The sequence below is a fragment of the Cherax quadricarinatus genome, chromosome 41 (genome assembly GCF_038502225.1).
Source record: "Cherax quadricarinatus isolate ZL_2023a chromosome 41, ASM3850222v1, whole genome shotgun sequence".
Taxonomy (NCBI): Eukaryota; Metazoa; Arthropoda; class Malacostraca; order Decapoda; family Parastacidae; genus Cherax; species Cherax quadricarinatus.
In genome coordinates, this window is record NC_091332.1 from 5,322,246 (window position 1) to 5,334,264 (window position 12,019).

At 45.0% G+C, this 12,019-nt stretch overlaps 1 long non-coding RNA gene across 2 annotated transcripts in view; it reads left to right on the forward strand.

Moving 5' to 3' along the window:
• The first annotated feature begins 6,861 nt into the window (after positions 1 to 6,861).
• Positions 6,862 to 12,019, forward strand: part of LOC128695893 (uncharacterized) — a 55,218-nt gene continuing 50,060 nt past the window's right edge. For both annotated transcript variants that reach the window (XR_011393032.1, XR_011393033.1), the window contains exon 1: positions 6,862 to 7,160. This is a non-coding gene — a long non-coding RNA (uncharacterized lncRNA). The remainder of the gene's footprint in view (positions 7,161 to 12,019) is intronic.

Consider the following 12,019-nt stretch of genomic DNA (forward strand, 5'->3'; position numbering starts at 1 on the left):
ACTACTGTCAGCCAGCATGGACGTCTTACTGCTGTCAGCCAGCGTGGACGTCTTACTGCTGTCAGCCAGCATGGACGTCTTACTGCTGTCAGCCAGCATGGACGTCTTACTGCTGTCAGCCAGCATGGACGTCTTACTGCTGTCAGCCAGCGTGGACGTCTTACTGCTGTCAGCCAGCATGGACGTCTTACTGCTGTCAGCCAGCGTGGACGTCTTACTACTGTCAGCCAGCATGGACGTCTTACTGCTGTCAGCCAGCGTGGACGTCTTACTGCTGTCAGCCAGCGTGGACGTCTTACTGCTGTCAGCCAGCGTGGACGTCTTACTGCTGTCAGCCAGCGTGGACGTCTTACTGCTGTCAGCCAGCGTGGACGTCTTACTGCTGTCAGCCAGCGTGGACGTCTTACTGCTGTCAGCCAGCATGGACGTCTTACTGCTGTCAGCCAGCATGGACGTCTTACTGCTGTCAGCCAGCGTGGACGTCTTACTGCTGTCAGCCAGCATGGACGTCTTACTGCTGTCAGCCAGCGTGGACGTCTTACTACTGTCAGCCAGCGTGGACATCTTACTGTTGTCAGCCAGCGTGGACATCTTACTGCTGTCAGCCAGCGTGGACATCTTACTGTTGTCAGCCAGCGTGGACATCTTACTGTTGTCAGCCAGCGTGGACATCTTACTGTTGTCAGCCAGCGTGGACATCTTACTGTTGTCAGCCAGCGTGGACATCTTACTGTTGTCAGCCAGCGTGGACGTCTTACTACTGTCAGCCAGCATGGACGTCTTACTGCTGTCAGCCAGCGTGGACATCTTACTGTTGTCAGCCAGCGTGGACATCTTACTGCTGTCAGCCAGCGTGGACATCTTACTGTTGTCAGCCAGCGTGGACATCTTACTGTTGTCAGCCAGCGTGGACATCTTACTGTTGTCAGCCAGCGTGGACATCTTACTGTTGTCAGCCAGCGTGGACATCTTACTGTTGTCAGCCAGCGTGGACATCTTACTGTTGTCAGCCAGCGTGGACATCTTACTGCTGTCAGCCAGCGTGGACATCTTACTGTTGTCAGCCAGCGTGGACGTCTTACTGCTGTCAGCCAGCGTGGACATCTTACTGTTGTCAGCCAGCGTGGACATCTTACTGTTGTCAGCCAGCGTGGACATCTTACTGCTGTCAGCCAGCGTGGACGTCTTACTGCTGTCAGCCAGCGTGGACATCTTACTGCTGTCAGCCAGCATGGACGTCTTACTGCTGTCAGCCAGCGTGGACGTCTTACTGCTGTCAGCCAGCATGGACGTCTTACTGCTGTCAGCCAGCGTGGACGTCTTACTGCTGTCAGCCAGCATGGACGTCTTACTGCTGTCAGCCAGCGTGGACGTCTTACTGCTGTCAGCCAGCGTGGACGTCTTACTGCTGTCAGCCAGCGTGGACGTCTTACTGTTGTCAGCCAGCGTGGACATCTTACTGCTGTCAGCCAGCATGGACGTCTTCCAGCTGTCAGCCAGCATGGACGTCTTACTGCTGTCAGCCAGCATGGACGTCTTACTGCTGTCAGCCAGCGTGGACGTCTTACTGCTGTCAGCCAGCGTGGACGTCTTACTGCTGTCAGCCAGCGTGGACGTCTTACTGCTGTCAGCCAGCATGGACGTCTTACTGCTGTCAGCCAGCGTGGACGTCTTACTGCTGTCAGCCAGCGTGGACGTCTTACTGCTGTCAGCCAGCATGGACGTCTTACTGCTGTCAGCCAGCGTGGACGTCTTACTGCTGTCAGCCAGCGTGGACGTCTTACTGCTGTCAGCCAGCGTGGACGTCTTACTGCTGTCAGCCAGCATGGACGTCTTACTGCTGTCAGCCAGCATGGACGTCTTACTGCTGTCAGCCAGCATGGACGTCTTACTGCTGTCAGCCAGCGTGGACGTCTTACTGCTGTCAGCCAGCGTGGACGTCTTACTGCTGTCAGCCAGCGTGGACGTCTTACTGCTGTCAGCCAGCGTGGACGTCTTCACTGATAATCTTTCCTACTAACTCAGACTTTTCAGTATTTGTGTCCATTTTGTAACTCTTCTTTACACCTTTTTTGTTATTTGTTGAAGTTGAAGTTATGGACAAGTTTGTTTGTAACAGTTATCTCGCAGCTCATAACTGCAGCATGTTTCACTTATAACCTAACTTATGTTGTCATATCTGTTTAACACCTCTCTGTCCATGTATTTAAGAGTCTCTTACATATAAGAGTCTCTTACATATAAGAGTCTCTTACATATAAGAGTCTCTTACATATAAGAGTCTCTTACATTTAAGAGTTTCTTCCATTTAAGAGTTTCTTACATTTAAGAGTTTCTTACATTTAAGAGTTTCATTTTAAGAGTTTCTTACATTTAAGAGTTTCTTAAGAGTCTCTTTCATTTAAGAGTTTCTTATATTTAAGAGTTTCTTACATTTAAGAGTTTCTTACATTTAAGAGTTTCTTACATTTAAGAGTTTCTTACATTTAAGAGTTTCTTACATTTAAGAGTTTCTTACATTTAAGAGTTTCTTACATTTAAGAGTTTCTTACATTTAAGAGTTTCTTACATTTAAGAGTTTCTTACATTTAAGAGTCTCTTACATTTAAGAGTTTCTTATATTTAAGAGTTTCTTACATTTAAGAGTTTCTTATATTTAAGAGTTTCTTACATTTAAGAGTTTCTTACATTTAAGAGTTTCTTACATTTAAGAGTTTCTTACATTTAAGAGTTTCTTACATTTAAGAGTTTCTTACATTTAAGAGTCTCTTACGTTTAAAAGTTTCCTACATTTCCTTGACACGATCTTCCAGTGAGAGCTTTGTTACTAATAACATCCAGCTCTCTCTCTCTGACCTCTCTTTACTTTCTCCCATTTCCATTACATGGCAGTACGTCACATTAAACTCCATAATTGCATCTTTCATCCATTTGCTCGATTTCTGACAATCGTCCCGTAGTGATTTATGGTCAGATCTAGTGATTATTTTCCCTAAGATTTTTGCATCATCTGAAAATGTAGCCACATAATTTTGCTTATTTTTGGTAATTTAAAAACATTATTGGAACAAGGACTGATCCTTGTGGCACCCCACTGGTAGCCTCTCCCGACAAACATCTTAAAATTCAGACAAATACGATCAGTCTATCCATTTTTTTGCGTTGAATAAATTCTGCAACTCTGTGGTAAGAGCTTGATAATGTTGATACAAATTAATTTGCTTACCGGAAGCAGAATTATTAACTAGTTATTAAGTTTCTTCTAATGGCTTTGTCCAGCATTTTTTATCTTCTTGACACCATAAGCTTAGAGTTTAAAGGATCATTCCAGTCTCCTTTTTATTATAAATATTGACACACAGTGTGTGTGTCCATCTCTCTACTTGTTTACCTTCATGTAGGTATAACTCGATTGCATTAATTATTCTTCTGCACATTCTTTTAAAAGCCCCGAGGTGGTCCCTCGTCTGGCCCTGCTGTTTATTTCTTGTCAATATCTGGAGGTTATCCGTTTAAAGAACCAAAAGGCACAATACCGCGGCTGGAACAGTACTGACTCCCTCATCGTCATGTGTCAGTGAGACAGTAAATGGTCCAAGTCGGACCGAAACGTCGTCGTAAGCTCCTATGTGCGGGTTATTTGTGTAGGGTAACTCCCTTACTTCCTCCCAAGTTCTTTCAGAGCCATCGGTTTTTATTTATCTGTTTGGGATTCAACTCCTTTACATTTATATTAACTTCTTTCATACATACACTCCATAAAACTTTCTATTTAATACTCGTGCTTGTGTCTGTGCCAGTGGATGACGCAAAGAACAGTCACGGTGCACGAGGAAACAGTTTACAGAAGTATGCGTTAATTAATTCACACGAATACATTCACACACACACACACATACACACACACACACACACACACACACACACACACACACACACACACACACACACACACACACACACACACACACACACACACACACACACACACACACACACACAACATATAAAATACTGAGAGGAATTGACAAGGTGGATACCGACAGGATGTTCCAGAGATGGGACACAGCAACAAAGGGTCACAACTGGAAGTTGAAAATTCATATGAGTCACAGGGATGTTAGGAAGCATTTCTTCAGTAATAGAGTTGTCAGGAATTGGTACAATCTGAAAAGTGATGTAGTGGAGGCAGGATCCATACTCTCTCCCTGCTCATGGACCAGGGAGAAAGAGGGACCTAGTAACGACCAGCGAAGAGGCGGGGCCAAGAGCTACAACTCCACCCCTGCAGCCACAAATAGATGAGTACAAACAAGTGAGTATTTCCAGTAAAAAAAAGCATTACTGTTACAGCGGGATGGATAAAAAATTCTGAATATCTGCATGAGATATAAAATGATTCTGACGTATAAATACCGGCGTACAAATCCGGGCGTATAAATCCGGGCGTACAAATACGGGCGTACAAATACGGACATACAGATACGGACATACAGAGAGAAGAACATTCATACACGAGCATACAGACACGGCTTCTCCCCTCTCCCTTCAGGGCAGACCCATAAAAACCTAATGAAAGTGTATGTCTGTATTGTTGATCAATAATACCAGGAGTGTGTGTCTCCCTCTGAAGCTGGTATTATACACTGTCTCCCTGTGAGCTCAGTATTACACTGTCTCTCTGTGTAGTCAGTATAAGTTACACTCTCCTGTGTGACAGTAATAATAATAATAATAATAATAAAAGTACTTCTTACTACGTTCTCTTTTCTCCATAAGAACTCCAGGATGGGTACAGGAGGTGTTAAGTGCTGCTCCTTGGCGACCTCTGCTCCCTGTTGCTCCCTATACTCCCTGCTCCCTGCCCCTTCTTTCCTGCTTGCTTCCACCCTTGTTCATTTTCCATCTCGTTCTCACTTGCCCTGTTGCCTCCCTGGAATTATTCCCCTCTCCCTCGCTTCCCCTTTGCTTCCCTTGAGCAGTTCCTTTCCTTCGCCTCCCCTCGAATCTCTTGGATCAGTTTCGCCCCTCTGATAGTACTTCATGAAGCTCCACTAATCAATCTGGCAACTTTGTGAGGTGACAACTTTGCCAAAGTCGCCTCTTTATATCGTGTGTAAATACCTGGCTAGCGCTACAAAGGCTGAGCTCACAAGTTTAATTGAGCGCATACCACATTGTATATACCAGCCCTCCCTGCCTTCTCCCTCTCACCCTCCCTGCCTTCTCCCTCTCACCCTCCCTGCCTTCTCCCTCTCACCCTCCCTGCCTTCTCCCTCTCACCCTCCCTGCCTTCTCCCTCTCACCCTCCCTGCCTTCTCCCTCTCACCCTCCCTGCCTTCTCCCTCTCACCCTCCCTGCCTCCTCTACACCTCTTCCTACTTCCTCCCTATCACCCTCCTTACCTTCTCCCTTACGCTCTTCCTGGTCCTCACTCTCTCTTTTCTCTTCCAAACCTCCTCCTCCTCCTCCCATCTCTTACTCTTCCATATCTTCCTCTCTCCCTTTCTGCTACAAGCCTCCTTCCCCCTTTCCAATGTTCCTCCTTTACTTTTCACCCTTTCTTGTCCCTCTCTACCTCCCACATTTTCACATGTCACTTCTACTCTCCCCTCCCTCCCACTTCCTCTTCTCTCCTTCCTCATCTCCCAATTTTCTCCCGTTTTTCTTCCTGAGACATGCTAATTCCAAAGAAAAAGTAACACCACCTCCGATACAGTCAGACCTTGGAGGATGTCGTACCTACTGAACCCAGAGAAGACTTCTTGACGATATCCTCATGGCACACCGAGGGTCCGTGGCTCGATTCCCGGCACGGGTGGAAACGTTAGGTATGTTTCCTTACACCTGCTGTCCCTGTTCACCTAGCAGTAAGTAGGTACCTGGGTGCTAGTCACCTTACACCTGATGTCCCTGTTCACCTAGCAGTAAGCAGGTTATTATTATTATTATTATTATTATTATTATTATTATTATTATTATTATTATTATTATTAGCAGTAGTATTAGTATTATTAATATTATTATTATAATCACAGGGAAGCGCTAAACCCGTAGGATTATACAGCACATGTGGGGGGATGGAAGGTATTCAAGCTCAATTCAAAAGCCCCTCACCAGGGTCAAGGAACCTCCCTTGAGGGGCAGTAAGCAGGTACCTGGGTGTTAGGGACTGGTGTGGGTGGCATCCTGGTGGGGGGTAGTATACCTCAGATAGGGCTGGGCTTTAAAATGAGCTGAGGTAAGATAACAGCTCTTGACCTGGTATTGTATACCATTTATGTACAGCTTATTTTTAAATATTCGAAATATATACAATTTGCCTCTCTGGCTGCTTGAGAAAATTGAAAGGTGACGGGGGACTCGAGTTGTGTAATGGAGAGTTGAATCCCATCAACCACCATTAAGCTGAGCGTCACTTGTTCACCACCATTATTATTATTATATTTATGGATTAAAAGCCCCTCACTGGTGGTGTACCCCTTGAAGGGGTTCACCACCAAACACGCTTTAAACCCTAAAGTCCCTAAAATGTACATATACACTGAGAGATATACACCTCTCGTTGTATATACTTTATGCTGGCGTGTCTGGTTTAGGGCCAATAGCTAAAACAAAAGAGTGTTTAAGAATATGAAAAAAACAACTGACCTTATATATTACACTGTTCTTGATAACGTGAATAACAAAGACATTTATAGAGTTAACGAAGTCGTTTATTTAGACTATATAATGTGGCAGAAATCGCCAAAAGATAACGTCGTTTAGAAGTTATTGACGTCCCTGGGTGACACCCTGGTTGACCCCTTGGCTAACACCCTGGTTGGCGTCAACACCCCCCCCCCAGTCTACTGTGTGGGGTGTGAGCTGTGAGTGAGTGTGGTCAGTGAAGTGCTGAGGGCTGGTCACCAGCCTTCCGGATTATGCTCTCCCAAAATTCGGATATTCAGAGCATATATTCACCGAGATGCTTATTCCCCCTCAGCGTATTTATGCTGAGTGTTTAATCCCTCTTTAAGGGATTGAAGTAGTCTTGTCTAGTGGCGAAAAAGGTTACGTGCAGCCTTTCAATGACCCTAGTGTAGTCGATAGACTTGAAACCCCCCATTGAGGAACCAGGAAAAAGCCTCTGGATGACGCCGTCACTAGCAAACTTCAAAGTAAGTCTTGAATTTTATGTTAGAGCTAAGTTAGGAAGATTTAATTATAATTTAGATTGAACCTTTATCAAATAAATTTAAGAGCAGATTTATATTGTTCTTTGAATTATACACACGAATCTGAGCACGGGCGGGCACGTTCAAACACGTACGCCCATATTCACACGCCTACACCCACATACACCCTCAAACACGTACACAGATCTACACGCACACACGAAAAGGTGGGACCAGGAGTTGCGAATCGACCCCTGTAACCACAACTAGGTGAGTACACTGTGTGTGTGTGTGTGTACACTCTCCTGTTTGAGGTTGCGGGGGTCGATTCACGGCTCCTGGCCGTGCCTCTTCACTGATCGCCACTAGGTCCTCTCTCCCTCTCCCTGCTCCATGAGCATTATCATACCTCGTCTTAAAACTATGTATGGTTCCTGCCTCCACTACGTCACTTTTCAAGCTATTCCACTTCCTGACAACTCTTTAACTAAAGAAATACTTCTTAATATCCCTTTGACTCATCCAAGTCATCAATTTCCAATTGTGACCTCTTGTTTCAGTGTCCCATCTCTGGAACATCCTGTCTCTGTCCACCTTGTCAGTTCCTCGCAGTATTTTATATGTCGTTATCATGTCTCCCCTGACCCTCCTGTCCTCCAGTGTCGTCAGGCCAATTTCCCTTAACCTTTCTTCGTAGGACATTCCCCTTAGCTCTGGAACCAATCTTGTTGCAAACCTTTGCACTTTCTCTTAATTTCTTAACGTGTTTGACCAGGTGTGGGTTCCAAACTGGTGCTGCATACTCCAATATGGGCCTAACGTACACTGTGTGTGTATGTGCATGTGCTTGTCAATGTCCCTGTCTCTCCCCCATTTCAATAAGAGAATAAGAAGCGTCATCCACAACACACAATCTTCATACAAAAAAAGTGGAAGTTTTAAACACTGGAGAGAGCGTTCAATATGGAACTTCAGCCAATGGTTACAGCGTTCGTTTCTTTTTCACCTTCCAGCTGTTACGTCAGGGTGAAGTCAAATGGGAAAGGGGGGAAAACATCGGCGTTATTTTTTGCCCGCTCAATCAGAACGTCATGGAACGAGGAGCTTCGACGTTCCCACCAAAAACACATTCTGCTTGAGTGACGTTTAAATTACCGGAGCCTCGTGTATCATTCATTGATGGAAGTTAATCAGCTGCTAATACTCTTCTCCCTGTCATCCCTCCCTCGTGTGATGCTGCCACGGTGATTGTCGTTACTGTGTTGCACGGTGAGCACCTCGTCTATAGTCGTCGTCTTCCAAATCGTAAGTTAGTTGTAGCCTGTTGCAGCCACGGTGTTGTGACTCGCGTTTCAACGCGGTGGTGCGTTCGTATTGTCTTTTAGGTTTTAAAGACCGTGGGTCGCGGGCGGGTCAGTAAGGCTGCAGGTCATCTGTGTTTAAATGGGGGATTATAGTCATTTGTCAGTGTATATACTTGGATAAGCACTGCTCGGCGTATATACTGTGAGGTAAACATAGCTCGATATAAATATACGCTGAGATACACACCACAGTTACGATTTTGCCCTAGGCACTTCAATATATATGTATATTGAGAGATGCACACATATCGATGTATACTCAGTATATATATTAAGATATACACACCCTATATATACGGTATATATCCTTTAGGTGGAGAGGAGACATTTACTTCTCTGTGTATGTCTCTCGGCGTATATATCTTGAGTTTAATCCCTACTTTAAGGATTCAAGCTGTCTTGTCTGGTAGTGTAAAAGTTACGTGCGGCTTTATCGACCCTTGAGCAGTCGATAGCTTTAAACTCCTTTAACCATCCAGCCTCAGAGAAAACAGTACGAACAGCCTTGCATTACAGGTCGTCACATAAGCTAGATTCTCATCGACAGCGGCTTCGACTTCTAACCGAAAGACCAGGGTTAAATTTTGGACAATTCGAGACTATAGGCAGAGAGACTTATCACCTATTGCCCCTTGTTCACCTAGCCGGAAATAGGTACCCGAGTGTTGGATGATGTTGAAGGTGGCATCACGGAAAGAGGTAGATACGGGTAGATAAGGGTAGCCTTGACAGTGAACTGAGGTAGAATAACAGCTCTTGGTCTGTAAATTAAAGAAAAGGGAATGCCTGGGCATACAAATACCCAGATTCTCTCCCGCACCTGACGAAGAGAAAGCATATATCATTCCATTTAGAGGAACCAGGATAGATTATACAGCTCCATTAATCATGAACTAGCGTACACGCATGAATCCGCACCTACACAAACACTCTCGGGCAGACATAATGTTAAGAATCTTATATACTATGAGAGACCGACCGACCATTAATAACACCCGCTGCTAAACTTTTCTCTGATGGAGGAAGAGAAACAGACAAAAACAGTAGTACCTAATGTCCTATCAAATATTTCGCACGGGGGTTCGATATGTTCTCGTCATGAACGAAGCGTCTAAAACGAAATCATCCTCGTCTTGAATCTTGTATATACAGGGTGTGTCAAGCAGACGGACCCATCATTTTGAAACACCCTGTATATTGACAGCCGTATGAGCGGATCTCCCCCAGACAGTTGTCTTCACTAGCACTTGTCTTTCAGATGTTCTGACAACTTGTTTCTTCCCAGGATGTCTCAACAAACTTATTTATTCACAGGCCTGGCTTCCAACCGGTTTAATTTATTCTTTTGGTCAAAAATATAAAGACTAAAAAATGATTTATTTTTCTCCTTTATCGATTTTTGTCTATCTATCGTGATGTAAACAATAGGGAAAAGCTAAGTCCTTTTTGGTCGCTGGGTGATCCCAGGGAATACTTCCCTGGGATCGCATCTCAGCAGAGATACATCTCAACGCTGATATGCGTCTTATCTGCGTCTCAGCTCAGGTGAGCTCAAAATCTTCAACACCCTTCCTGCCTCCTTATTACGTGACCCTTATTCATCTTTTGTTGCCTCCTGTCGGAGTATAACTAAATAGACATTTTGAGTGGTGGATCCCCGTTCAGGGGTGTTGAATTGTGTTGTCAAGATAGCTAGTGGAGGTCCCGTGGCTCGGTTGGCAACGCTCTCGCCTCACACTGAGTGTGGTTCAATCCCCAGGCACGGGCGGAAACGTTGGACATGCTTCTCTACACCTGCTGTCCCTGTTCACCTAACAGTAATCAGGTATCTGGGTATTAGTCAACTGGTGTGGGTCGCATCCTGTGGGACAAGATTGAAGACTCATAAAAATAATATAGTCCTCGATGACGCACCAATTATCCTGGGTGGCTAACCTCCCCCGGGTTAAAAATCCCAACAAATATCATATCGTCTGAACTCTGCTCCTTGGTGGTGGTCTAGGGAATGTTTTTTGTTTATAAGCTGAAAGCTGTCTTTAGTCTATATTTTAGACATTGCTCTTGACTGCCATCAACCAGAGAGCGGTGCAAATGAGCTCTTTGTAGTCGGAACTTCAGACGTATTAAGAAATCATGCTGGATCAGAGTTGCAAGGTATTGCAGGGTGTTGCAAGGTGTGTTGTCAGAATGGTGGACGCGGCCACAGGATTACACACTCTTTGAGGACATTTATAGCTCTGCCCTGATGAATATGTTGATAACATACAGCTTTTACACAGCCATGAACGAGCCTGTTTTATGGAGCAACATTTGTCGCCTCTTATAGTCGGCCAGGCTGTAGAGAGCAGCGCACACACTCCTCTATTGTCATGACGTGGTTGATGCTTCGTGGTGGTGATGGTGGTAGCAGTGCGATAGCAGTGGTGACGGGGGCCATGGTAGTGGTAATAGTACTAGTACCAGTGGTGGCAGGAAGCAGTACTCTGAGTCCCAAATTGTTGCGTGGATGACACTTGGATTATGAAGTCATAAGGGTACCAGGTATGATTACAACCACCTCTACCATCACCGCCGCCGCCGCCGCCACTAATGTGATGTAAGATACTATTTTTCTTCCAAAAGTTAATATTTGTCACTATTTCGATGGAGAGAAACAATAAAATAGACACGATGGAAAGTCACCAATGCAGGGCAATGCGACTCTGTGTTGACAACGTTTCGCCCACGAGGGGGAAGGGGGGCTTTATCAAGACACAAACATCTGTGACATGTGTGGGCGAAATGATGTCAGTAAGGAATCATATTATACTGCATTTCTCTTTCGACCCATAATTTCCTTAAATAATCCTGGAAGGCGTTACAGGTTCTAGTCGAGTCTGGTATTAGCAACTGTACGAGGTTGCTAGGTGGGCGGGATTGTCATGTAGGGCAGTGGGTCATACCTGGGAGATGCTGGCTAAGATGAGGTCGTGTGATGCTTGGGAGATGCTTGCTAAGATGAGGTCGTGTGGCGCTTGACAGATGCTTGTTAAGATGACGTCGTGTGGTGCTGGCAGTCAATGGGAGATTAATGACTGGACCAGAGAAATAGGGTCGAATTCTCGTAAGGTTAGTCAATGGGTCTGAATACCTATATAAGGAGTTGCATTCACACCTTTCTTACGAGGTTCCCCTGCCATAGAATAAAAAAAAAGGCACACAGCTGGTACTACCTCCGACACTCCTTCGGGTCACTGGTGAATATACTAACAGGAGAAAAAAAAGTCAAATCACGGAATGAGTTGGGAATTGCAAAACAAATCACGTTCTGTGATTTGTTTTGCGATCGTGTTATTTCGATTTCATAAGTCATACCAACAAGAGCATTCGCTGTTACTTTTGCTACATCACTAATTTGTTGACTCGCAAGCACATGTCCAGCTAGATGGCATACTCTACCCTTCACGCACCTTCAGTAACCCAATGGCTAGGGGGTCGAAGAGTGTGTTATCACAATAT